The sequence below is a fragment of the Lissotriton vulgaris genome, chromosome 5 (assembly GCF_964263255.1).
Source record: "Lissotriton vulgaris chromosome 5, aLisVul1.2, whole genome shotgun sequence".
NCBI lineage: Eukaryota > Metazoa > Chordata > Amphibia > Caudata > Salamandridae > Lissotriton > Lissotriton vulgaris.
In genome coordinates, this window is record NC_141693.1 from 678,125,417 (window position 1) to 678,138,471 (window position 13,055).

Genomic DNA, 13,055 nt, shown 5'->3' on the forward strand with positions numbered 1-13,055 from the left:
TAAAAATGGGAATAGACATTTAACGCTGGTTAATATTTATGGAGCTAATCTGGATGACCCCGCTCCTTTGGCAGAAATTAATGTGGAGTTAGCTAATTTTCACAACCGATTGTTATATGTGGGGATATGAATATAAACTTGTCTAACAACGCTTTATTGCAGGGGCATGAAAATTATATAGGCCGGAAACCGAGAGTGTTTAAAGCTTTGGTTAATCTACTAGAAGATCAAGGCTTAGTTTATGTTTGGGGAATGCTCCGGGGAGTGGATAATGGTTTTACTTTTTACTCACATCCTCATAAAAAATTAGTTAGATTGGATTACTTTTTCGTCCCAGAATATTTGCTGTCCTAGAATTACTTCTGATCACTCCCCCATAGTTATTGATATACAGAGTTCAGTAAAGAGGGCAGCTTCTCCCAATTTTTCTTATCATCGGAAACTAGGTTTGAATGAAGAATTCAAAACTCACATGCAAAGTTGGATTCAATTTTTTTTCTTAATAACCATGGTACGGCGAATACTGGCATAGTTTGGGACACTTTTAAAGCGGGCTTCCGGGGAGAGTGTGTTAGCTTCTCATCTTGGCAACGTAAAAGATCAAAAAAAGAGCTTGACTTACTATATGAACTCCTGGATAAGGCCGAGACATTATTAACCAGGGAAGTAGCACAGGGTAAAACTGAGCTCTCCGAGGTTGAAAATGAGGTGGCGAAGGCTAGAACCAACATTCTTGGTTTCTGGGACAAGGAAATTGCTAGGAGATTTTTAACCTCTAGGATGTTAAGTTATGAGTTTGGGAAAAGATTTGGCAAAACCTTGGCAGTCAGATTACGAATGAAGCAGACAGCGTGGTATATTAGCTCAATGAAGGACGTACAGGGTAATTCACATACAGATCCAGAACACATTCTTGGCATATTTCATAGTTTTTATGCCGGACTATATTCTATGGATGACAGTTCAGATCCTAATATGCACTGGCACGATAGAATGTTGGTTGGTTTGAAAATCCTAGAACCCTCAACGGCGCAAGAATTGGATTTACCAATAACTATGTTAGAACTAGAGAAAGCAGTAAAGAGTCTTGCAGTTGGTAAAGCCGCTGGACCTGACAGAATACCTGCTGAGGTATACAAACTGTTTTTTAACATTTTAAAGGATGAACTGCTTCATGTAATTTTGATAGCTCAACAGGGGAATCCTCCTAGTAGTTGGTCGGAGGCCACTATTGCGTTTTTTTGCAAAAAAGACAAACCCCCTGATAATTTTGGGTCTTATCGTCCCATATCGTTATTGAATGTGGACAATAAGATCTACTCAAAGATCTTGGCCAATCGTTTATCCAATGTGGTAACATCCTTAGTCTCACGATATCAACACGGGTTTATTCCCAGAAGAGGAACTGTGGACCACATCAATGAAGTAATTACTTTGTTTGATTTGGCAGCGGTAAATAAACGGAAATTGGCGCTTTTTCTGCTGGACGCAGAAAAAGCGTTTGACCGGGTGAGTTGGGAGTATATGTGGATATTGTTGTCTAAAATGGGCTTCGGACAAAAATATATTAATTCCATACAATCCTTGTATGTCAAACCTATGGCTAAAATCTCAGCTCTGGGAGCGCTTTCTGAATCTTTTAGCATCAATAGAGGGACTCGACAGGGCTGCCCATGCTCTCCGTTATTATTTGCATTATATATTAATCCGTTTATAGAATTATTAAGTCAGAACCCCTTATTTCCCCCTTTTAGAGTTTCTGATTTTTGTTTTTCGGTATTCGCTTATGCGGATGACATTGCGGTGGTTACTGATAGACCTGATACCGCTATTTTAGAGATCGAGAGGTTGGCACTAGAATTTGGAACCATAACTGGTTATAAGCTGAATGCATCTAAGACACAGATTTTATGCTCAGGAGCTACCACTTGGGAAGATGAGAGAGAGGTGGGAGAGGTAACTTATCTTGGTATACGGATTAAGACAAATATGACCGAATTGATTGATGTAAATTGGAACAGGGTATACGATAATATTAAGGCTTCTTTGGAGAGATGGGATCGGTTATTTTTTACTATAATTGGACGAACAAACGTGATAAAAATTAACGTTCTACCAAAAGTGCTCTACCTGTTCCGCTAAATACCCTTGAAATTTCCAAAACCCATGTTAATGGCTTTACAAGCACTGTGTGGAAGATTTATTTGGAGTCCTGGGAAACCTAGAAGGGCTGTGAAATTTTTGATGTTACCGGTTGAAAGGGGTGGGTTAGGAGTACCTGATTTCTTTCTTTATTATATAGTTTGTTTTTTATTAAGAATGAGAGTGCTGACAACAGGTGAATCAACTGAATACATGTACAACCACCCATCTATATTTGAGATTTTGTTGGGAACACAAGTGAAACAAAGCTTTTTCATTGAAATAGATGGGAGCTACTATAAGCGGACATGATTTAAAATACTGATAGGAGCCCATAAGACCTGGAGATGGCTGACATGTACTGTTGGTTTAGGGAAGCTGTCGTATTATACTCCCTTCGGTGCTCCAAGATTATTAACTAACATATTTATGGATGGCATGGCCTTGAAATGGCAAAAAAAGGGAGTGACATGCTTGGGGGATTTTTTCTGGTGGATGGCAAGTGTAAATCTTTTTTGGAGTGGAGTGATCAATTTAGTTTACCTAGAAGTTATTTCTTTAAATTTTTACAAATTAGGGATTTTCTTATAAAACATAAACTTGGTTTACAAAAGCATCAGGTTGTTGAGGCTATAGATCGCCGGGTGAAGATTGGTACAATGTATAGACTGCTTGTGGAGGAGAAACCGGATGACTTGGAGAGAATAAGGGCAAAATGGGCTGATAAGTTAGCGGATACTGAGCTTGATGTAGAAGATTTGATTCTACTTTCTAAAGAAGTCTTAATGTCTGCTAACTTAAAGGCGCAATTTTTTAAATCATTGTTTGACTTATACTACACACCACACCGTATGTCTAAATGGGGAGCCAGCTTTGATGGAAAATGTTTTCGGTGTAAAGCAGATCATGCAGATAGCTTACATATTTTTTTTTCCTGCCCTAGACTAAGAGGGTTCCTATATGATATTGAAAAATTTATGTCTCTGGTTCTTAAAATTCGAGTGGTGATCACTCCCTCAATGTTGATGCTGGGGAACACCCCAAAAGACAATTGTGCTGATGGACTATATCGCTTTCGTTATTTTATCTTCTTCACTATGACTGTTGCACGGATTTGTATTGCCTCAGAATGGCTTCAGGAAAATCCACCTTTATTTCAGCAATGGCGAGCATGAATGTACAAATTATATAAGTTGGAGTGGGGTCTGTTCTCAGTTACCGGGTCCAGAAAAAAATTGGACAGAAAATCTGGGGGGCATTCTCAGATTATTACGAAGATTGAAATTGCCATTCAATGTTATGCAGTCCTATATCGTGCATGTTGTTATGTATATAAATGACATCTGGGGCTTCCTTTTTGGTATGCTTTGTATGAATGAATTAAGGTATTCCCTCTTTCTTTGATTTTGTTGTATAAGGTTTTGAGATGTATTATGTTGTGAACCAATAAAAAATTTTTTTTTAAAAAGATAATAAACTTTTGATCAAAGAATTGTCTCCTGGATGAGCTGAAAAGGATTGTGCAAGGCTGGCCAGATTGACATCCAGGTTACAAGAATATAGATACATGATTGAATACATTCCTGGGTGGCGTAATTCTCAGGCTTACTGTCTTTCACGTCTGTCATTGTATTGGGTTGAGGTTGATAAGTAAGTTGCATGGTTGGCAGAGGTGGAGGAGAGTGGTTATGATGCTAGAGAATGGAGTCACTGTACTGTACAGAAACTGATGGGGTCTTGGAAGTTGTGAAAAGAAGTACAGTTGAGGGTGGACGTAGGGAGAGCACTGTCTTGCCTTCCATGAGACCTTTTATAAAGATTCTGGAGATATTATCTTTGTGTGGCCCGGATGTTATCATAAGCAATGATGAACTTGTTCTGCCTGAGAGGACTTACAAATAAGATCATAGGGACGGTGTATAGGGGACATCTGGGATAGACTCTGACTAGGAGGAGAGTAACAGAACATGTCTAGTGGACAGGACAGGTCACTCAGTGGGTGGAAAAGTGTGGGGCTTGCGTGGAAAGTAAAAAGAGACTTACAAATAGAGTTCAGGCTGACAGTGGTCAAATTGAAGATCTAGGTAGGCCCTGAGCTACAATGCATGTGGATTTTATTGGGCCAATGTCTGGTGTAAGAGGAAAGCATAGAAATGTGTTAGTGATGACTGATGTACATTCCAAATGGGTTGGTGGTCAAACTCATGAGGGATGGCACTGCTAGGAGTACCATTGTGGTTCTAGAGAAAGTGTTCATGGAATAATGATTTTCTTGGGCAGTCATAACAGGCAATGGTACCCAACTCACGTCACATGAGATTAAATCATTCTTGGTACAAGGGGGGATTAGGCATACCGACACAACGTTGTATAATCCCCAAGCAAATGGTTTCGTGAAAGGGGCCTATTATTTGGTCAAGAGTGTGATTTGATTTGGAGGGCTATACAAGGTGGATCCAATGTTGAAGATATGGTGAACAAGATGATCTAGGATCATTGCACTACATGGAATGGAGTGTCTAAGATGTCACCTTTTAAAACCATGAGAGGAGGGAAACCCGGCATGAAATTGATACCTATGTCGTTTTAAAATCTTGATGGTAATGTGAAGGAAGTAAGATTAGGAACGGAAACTAATGGAGTAATTGATTTAGGAGGGCTGGTGAAAGTGAAGCATGGAATAGTGAGTGTGAGTTTGTCAACATTTTGGGGACCTTTCAATGTAACAAGGGTGTATGAGGAGTATACAGAGTTAAAAAATGGAGGTAACTGGAATCATTGCATTGTTGCATTGTATAAAACAAATGGTGGAAGCAAGAACGATTATAGCATCCACTAGAGAAATAGCATTTCATGCTGCCCGAGGATGGTGAATTATTGGGAAACTCTTGTGGTTGGTGTTGAGAGGTGAAAGTGAAGTGGAGATGTGGAAAGTAATGAATTTGGAGAGGGAATGCCACAAGCTAAGGTACAAATTTAGAGATGTTGATACTTGAAAAGACTATCTTCAGAGTAGATTAAGTGTCTTCCAGAGCAATTTCTGCCGGCATTGTTGTTAACTGCTCTTTGCTTTCTTTTGCATTACTTTGTGACATGTTTTGCTTCAAATGTTGATTGTTCAGATATTTTTATGAGGTGTTTATATTATTCAATACAGTAATATAATACAGTAGGCTTTTTTTCTACTACACACATTCAGAGAGATTCATTCATCATCTTAAAAACATTTAGGGGCATATTACCAAGGGCCATTATCGCCGCATTAGCGGGACTTTTTCCCGCTAATGCGGCGATAATTTCATCTCCCTATTACCAAGCTGTCGCTAACACCAGTTAGCGACAGCTTGTAGGCGATAGCGGGCATTTAGGGGCCCACTTTGCATGTCAGCGATAATCATCGCTAATGACATGCAAAGTGGGCGTGCCAAGATGTTAGCGACTGAAAACAGACGCTAACATTGCTATCTACTATTACCAACTTTTGGAAATATTCGCGCTAGGCGCGAATATCTCCATAAGCTAACTCCTGCCCTGAGCAGTTCTTAGCCATGTTATCCAAATTTAGGTGGATAACATGGCTAAGAGCATTAGCTCGGTAATGCATGAATATCGCTGACTTTTCAGCGATATTCATGCATTTCGGCCAATTTTTATCGCTTAGGAGATAAAACTTGATAATAGCAAGGCTCCTAAGCGATAAAAATAGGCGAAGCACAGCGATAAAATTATTGCCGCTAACCAAGCATAGCGATAATTATCGCTTATGCTTGGTAATATGCCCCTCAGTGTTTAGTTGTGTTAATCAGCTGTGGAACTATGATTGTAACAGCCAGGAGTAGCCCGAGCTTGGTAACAGCAAATATTTTGGCCCTCCATTATTGAGCAAATGGAAATGTATAAAGGTAGGAAAAAATTTAAGTTTGGGAAGCCCAGCTTGGAGAGGGTAGAACAAAGAGGTATGTATGAGTGGCCAATATAAATTGGCAACTGAGGGTGTAGAGGCCATACTGGTTGGGGGGGGGGGGGGGGGGCGCGTGAGTAAGTACTGTGAGGCCAGATCCATGCAATACTGTTTAGGGGGCTTTACGTAAGTAGAGTGAGGCCAGATCCACCGCAATATTGGTTAGGTGGCCATGAATAAGTAGTGTGGGCCAGATCAACTGTATGCCCTGTTATTCCCCATCAGACGAGGACACAGGAGGAGTAGACTGATGTGAGGTAGCAGAGGGATACTCTGCCAGAGACTCTTTGAATTGTATTAGCATGGTGTCCCAGGCAATTGCTATGAGATATTTTCTTATTCTTCAGGCTTCGTCCTAGTGCAGTGCAGAAGTTTCTGCTTCACTCCAACAGAGCGAGGCTTGATACCACTCAAGAAAGGATGGGGGCCGTTATGCACGCCAATGCATGGTTAGTATGCGCTTGGCTAAAAGAAGGGCTACATTTTTAAAGCGCACCTTGTCACAAACTGTAGCTTTGTGTTCCCATTCTTCACAGGAGCAGAATGGTGCTAGAACCCAATGCGCCCCTTGAGCCCCCACTAATCTCTAGAATCACCTAAACAGATTACAAAGGTCTCTGGGGGGGAAAGGGGATGGGGATATAGGAAGAGTCTGCCTTGTCTTTTTCTTAGGTCCTCTACGAATCACTTTGCCTGTTGGTCAAGACTACAATATGTTAAGTCAGTATTCTTATATTATGAGGTTTTCTTGGAAGCTCAAAGTTGTTACTGTTGTAATTTGCTGTTCTCTCAAAACATATATGATTATTAATGACTTTCTTATCCTTTGTCTTTTAGGTATACTTGCATGAAGGATATGGTGAGAAACGACTGGACCTTCACAAAGTTTACAGGTTTTAGGTAAGTACCTTTGCGTTCTTCTATTGATATTTCTTATTGTTAGATTTGCTAATGAATACTTTCTGTTTATCACTGAGGAGAATCTTTAAACTTTGACGTACTTTTTTTGTATTTATTAATAAATTCTGGAAACAAGAACCAACGCCCGGAACAGGGTTACTTAAACTGCACATCGAATATGCATAGCAAATACTTTCCCTCAAACACTACTCTAGAGAATACCACGCAGGCATCAGAAAAAGCTGCTATCTCTGGGAATCTCTTCAGTGAAGTGCACCGCTAGTGAAGCTGCACAAGCATTTCACACTTCACTGCTGTGCTCAAAAGCCTGTATCAGCGTTAGACTTCTAGAATGGTAACTTCCTTCATTTATGGCGGCCTCCATCTTGTGAGACCAATTTTGCCATTCTGATCTCTACGATTGGGTTTCTCTTCCTTTAGGCAGCAGCAAAGCTTGTTTTACCTGCTCTTTCTAGCATTGTTCACACACCCTGGGATGCAGAGCTCTGGTTAGTACTAAGATTCCTGACGCGCCCACACCATAAAGCTTTTCCTCCTTGGAAAAATGCCATTCCCATGAGTTGAGTATTGTTAGCTCTGTAACTGTGTTTAATAGGGTTTGCACCGAATGCCAGAAACTGGCAATATATGGGCACGCCCAAAGCCTGTGCCAATGCTTCCGATGTTGGCATAGTCTTTATTATTGTTTGGTGTTTCTTTAAGGGTTTTGTTTTTGTTCACTTTTTGGTCTTTATTAGTTGTACCTATTTTTATTGTTTGCAATATAAAAGGAGGGGATGTGTTATGAGGTACTTTCTTTGTATCTGCACAAATAATCTTTATGCTGTGAAGTTTTAGTCGGTGTGGTTGGTTGGTGCAGGATTTCATTTCTGGAAGTAGTTGTATGGATGGCAGGAGGGTGTCATGCTGGTTCACGCTGTGCATCAATAAAGAGAATACTACTGAGTTTGCTGCCTCCAGACCCTTTACTACAGTGTTCTTCACTCAGTTTAAGAAGGGAAAGATGGCGGGTAGTGTGGACTGGGAAGTACTTGCTAGAGCAAAGGGTATATGCTTTAGTGTTTACAAGTATTGGTACAAACAAAATGGTCCCAGACAGACAGGCGATAAACAAAGTTGTAACAGAAGTAAATACATACACAGGTAATTATAACAACATTGTTTTTAATCACAACGTGTTTTATATAAGAGTCTTTCATAAAAATTGGTACAAGTTAAATCACATATAATGGCCCCTAAGAATCTAACCAGCTATCAGCGGCAGCTAGCAAGAACCTTCCTTTTTCTGGACCGGACTCTGAATCACTCGATCACGTCCCTTCTGAGCTCAACAGGATTCCTAGATCACGCAATCTATCGGCGCTTGGGATATCTGCACCACGCCTATGACTGACCCCCACTGCCTTCAATGGTAACGCTTTGGCTAGATTTTTCTACGGCACACATTCCTGTGAATCATCTCCTCAAAATCGACCGTCCTTCTTTTTTGGCAACAGCCCTTGCCATGGGCAGATTGCTGTCATCTTGAAGTAAGGACCATTGGTTCATTGATCCAGTGCTGTACCCCACCTATTGACACTACCAATTTTGCAGCTGTGATCTACTCTGCCTTTGGCAGAACCCACATAGTACTTTGTGATCCACAATTTAACAGCCCTTCCTGTGAGCGAGTCTTGTGAAAGATCCTTTGCCCCATCCCCCACCACTTCTGTCCTGATGAAGACCCTCTAGCAAGGCTTACACCACGCCTGCATTTCACCTGGGTCGAAACGTCGACACGTTTTCTTGTGGTCAGCCTCTGTCATCATTCATCATTACTGATTTCTTCTGAGGCATGACTGTCAAAAATGATTGATTAAATTTATTATTCCATTGTGTTTTTTTCATATTAATTTTTGTTACATTGTGGTCTTTATGACCTTTTGTTTAGTCCTCATCTTTCACTATCCCAACACTACCCTTCCCTATTTCATTCTTAGGGGCCATTATATGTGATTTAACTTGTACCAATTTTTATGAAAGACTCTTATATAAAACACGTTGTGATTAAAAACAATGTTGTTATAATTACCTGTGTATGTATTTACTTCTGTTACAACTTTGTTTATCGCCTGTCTGTCTGGGACCATTTTGTTTGTACCAATACTCTGCCCAGGTCCCTTTGACTTTTTGGGTTAACCCGTGTTTCTGTAACACATTAGTGTTTACAAGTGACATAACAAAAACACTCCCAGGGTGCAAGGAACAGAACATGAATTCTCTTCTGCAGGAGGGTATACTGCCAAATCAGGAAAACACTAAGAATAGCCACAAGCTTGGCAAGAGCATGTGGTTTTGACTATTTGCTGATTAACAGTACATTAACACAGTCATATGATATCATGCTTTGTTTATTGGTTGCTTACTTGCTTGCCTTTTCTTGGGTTTTCCTTGCATCTTTTTCCTCCCAACTTTGTAAGGAAACTTACTATCTCTCAGTCAGTAGTTTCAATGTCTCCCTTCTGCTTCTATGGCCTACAAAGCTCTCAGGAGTTGTTGAGTGGTTTTGGTGTCCCAGTACACTACATGAGCATCTTGATCTTTGAATGGCTGGTAAGCCAGCATTTACTAACTATATTCTGTATGAATTACAAATGTGCATCTGTAGCATTGTACTAATAATAGGTAGCAGCTTTCACTTTCACAAACAACCTTCATCAATTCTAAACAGACAAGATGACTAACTTAAAGCTATCCCAGTTTTATTTAGAGGGAACTCTGTGGCTATCCTTCCCCCCCAGCTATCTTTAATTTACCCTTCTTTTAATCCCCATTCTTGTAACTAGTGAACAAGGGAAGAGCTAGTAGAAAGTGTTGAAATTACTTATCACCATTGATATTGTTATGTGGATACAAGTAACCTTGACACTATTGACTGCAGTAAAACTGTCTACAATAAACAGATGTAACCAACAACATTTTCTTTAGAACATCTTTCTCTTGGAAGTGTTAATTAGTTAGCATACTCCAGAAGTGTGATAACTATCCAAAAGGTATTATTAATCTCTTCAACTGCTACTGGAAGGAGAGGGCAGCACCACTTGTGGCTATAGCACCCTACACTGTAATCAATAGCGTTCTTAAGGATTCTAACATGAAAGCAGTTTGAGAGAAGGTATGTCAATAAATCATGTCCTCCATTTGAAATGTCACCTGGTACAGCTTTATTACCTGAACTGGGAAAGAAGATAGATGTTGAAGAGAGACAATGAGAGAGGTGACCCTTAAGGAATATAGCAAACACTGGTGTATGACAGTGCCTCTTTTGACATGGTTAGCCCCGACTTTTTGGCTGATGTTATTTCGAAATGTAATTTCACAGGGTCCTTGCTAATCAGGTCCCCAGTGCCAGATCTCTTTCACAGAACCTGTACCATGACTGGCACAAATTCAGTTACCCTTGAAAGTCCCTAGTACATGGTACCCCTGGTACATAGGGCACGGGTACTGAAGAGGGTTCCCTTGGACTGCAGAACGGGTTGTGTGACCCCCCCGAGACCCCTCACCAAGGCTGTGCACTCTCCCATTGCAGGCTGCCTGTCTTGGTGCAGACAAACCTGAAGAGTCAACATGGCACACATCCCCCCTGTGTGCCATGGCAGCATACACTGCATAAGATATAGGTAAGTCACCCCCACTGCAGGCCTTTAGTCCTAAGGTAGGGTGCAATATATCCCATGTGTGGGCATATTGGCATGAGCAGATATTCCCCTACTATTTCCAGTCTATTTTGAGATGTTGTAAGTGCACAGGGAAGCCAAGATGAGTACAAGGGCTGGATAGTTGTCAACACAAGTTTCATAGCTTCATGATGACTTCATTGATTCATAAGGTGTTTGATACCAAAATTATTGTCTTAACAAATCTTCACAGATTCCAGTGGTGGGTTTATTAATAAACTCACACAGGAGACCATTTTAGAGGGTCCCCATAGAACCTACCAAGCAATGGTGTGGTTTCTGACTTGTTTTCACCAGCCTGCCACTTACAGACTTTTCTAACCTTATGAAGTGTGAGAACCAGCCCTCTCAGAGGAGAAATACAAAGCCTGCACTTTTCTGCTCCACTTTTGGTGGGAGGAAATGTGGGAAAATTAGTTAGATTCGGAGGAGGGTCCCTACTTAGCCTATACCACGCCTAGAGTGCGGCAGGCAATGTGAACCCCTCCCATGAAATTCCAACATCTTGGGAGTTGAGGGAAGACATCCTATCAGAGCTAGGGTAGTGACTCTTCCCACAGGAAGTGGCCACTTGAGAGTGCAGATACACTAAAGGTAGGTAGCCCATTGGCTTATATCTTTCTCCCCATGTAATGTCCCTAATTTCAATATTTAGGAAGTATCCTGAGACCTGAACGTCAGGTTTGATAGATAAGAGAAGGCCAGGGCAAAGAAGACTCACTGCACCAAAACTGAAGCCCTGCTGCAGAAAATAGAAGAGCTAAACCCTACCTGCTGCTCCTAGGACTCTACGACCGCTGCTGATATGTCATCTTGAAACTTGAGACAACTCCAAGAACCGCAGAGCACTTCCAGACTTCAAGAAATTGCCAAGAAGCTCCCTTGGGGTGAAGGTATCACTCCTGTACACAACAAGGGCACCAAACCTGTAAAGTCGGGATAGATGACTTGCTGCTCGACAATGACGCCGCATCAAAGCAAGAGACGGTACAACTGTTCTTCAGGGTCATATCTGTCTCCCCACCAAACTTGGAGACACCAAGATTTACTGGAGCTGTAGCGTACCAATACTCGGGGTACCAGACCCCCAAAGGGAAGCACCAATAAGAGTCCCCTCTGGACTCCCAAAGCACCAGAAGCAAGCCCCCGTCAAAGAAGACACCCACGACCCACTTCCTATGTGGCCCATCTGTTCTGAGATTGCCTCCCCAAGTAGTCTGCTCCTGGCCACGAGGACCTCAAGACAGACCACACGTGTTCGCTCTGCACCCGGCTCCGCTGGCCCCAGAACCAGACAACCAGCTCTGCTCCCATGGTCCCCAGGCCCTTGTGACCTCCCCTCTCTAAGGGACCCACTAGACTTACCTGTAAGTACCTCTGTGAAGTGCATTTTCCAGTGGCACCCTTTGTCAGCTTCCAAAACCTCAGCACCCTGTTCCTGGCTGATCCTGGACACTGTTGAATTTCTCCTGCTTGAACTTTGGGCCTGTTCCCAACGTCAACCTAAAATGAGAAGGTGAAAGCATTGCCTGAATTTCAGGGCATTGTTATGCCTTTTCCTCATTGTTTCCTATGATGCTTAATTGGCATTGACATGTTATAATAGTTGAACTTTGCAAAATCGTATCTCCAACAATACTTTCCTTAGATCTGTGTTCTTGGTCTTAAAAATTATATAAAAAACAATATTTTTTTTACAAAATGGTCTCAAATTTATTCTTGAGGGTGTCTCATTCATTGCATCTTTAGGTACAACAAATGCTTAGCACTACCCTCTGAGAAGTTTAATTGCTCACCCACGCTACCACAAAGAGAGAGTTAGTATTATCTACTTCTACCTCTGCATATCCATTGGGGATTCCCCGGACCATCAACGTAATGTATCTCATTTTAGTACACCGTACAGAGACCCAGCTTCCTTCAACTGGTCATGAAGACAATTCAGATTCTTATTTTTTTTGCTGCTATTGATGAAAAATTTAAGGACACACAGGAGGCCAGGAATGGAAATGGATTGTATGTCACACAGTTAAAGTAGATGATGGAAAGTTCAAGATGTTCAAGGGCTGTTATATAGTGCTCCTTCAGGGAGAGGAAGACCTGCTGCCTATGTTAGCTAGGCTGTTTCTATTTTGCTTGATGGGAGATGTAGTTTTCGTTGGCCAATTTACTGTCCAAAGAATATATCTCAGAAAGACCACATTGCCATGCTGAATATTTGTGCTATCTAAATTTCAGTAACATTGCTTAACATATTGTTTCTCTCACATGGAGGATCGTGTACCATATCTCCATTAACCATTTTAGGTGGC

At 41.3% G+C, this 13,055-nt stretch overlaps 1 long non-coding RNA gene across 1 annotated transcript in view; it reads right to left on the reverse strand.

Annotated features, from left to right (window-relative positions):
- LOC147711388 (uncharacterized) overlaps nt 1-13,055 on the reverse strand; it is a 140,329-nt gene that overhangs the window by 19,478 nt on the left and 107,796 nt on the right. Inside the window, exon 6 of the long non-coding RNA XR_015295696.1 lies at nt 12,109-12,246. This is a non-coding gene — a long non-coding RNA (uncharacterized LOC147711388). The remainder of the gene's footprint in view (nt 1-12,108; nt 12,247-13,055) is intronic.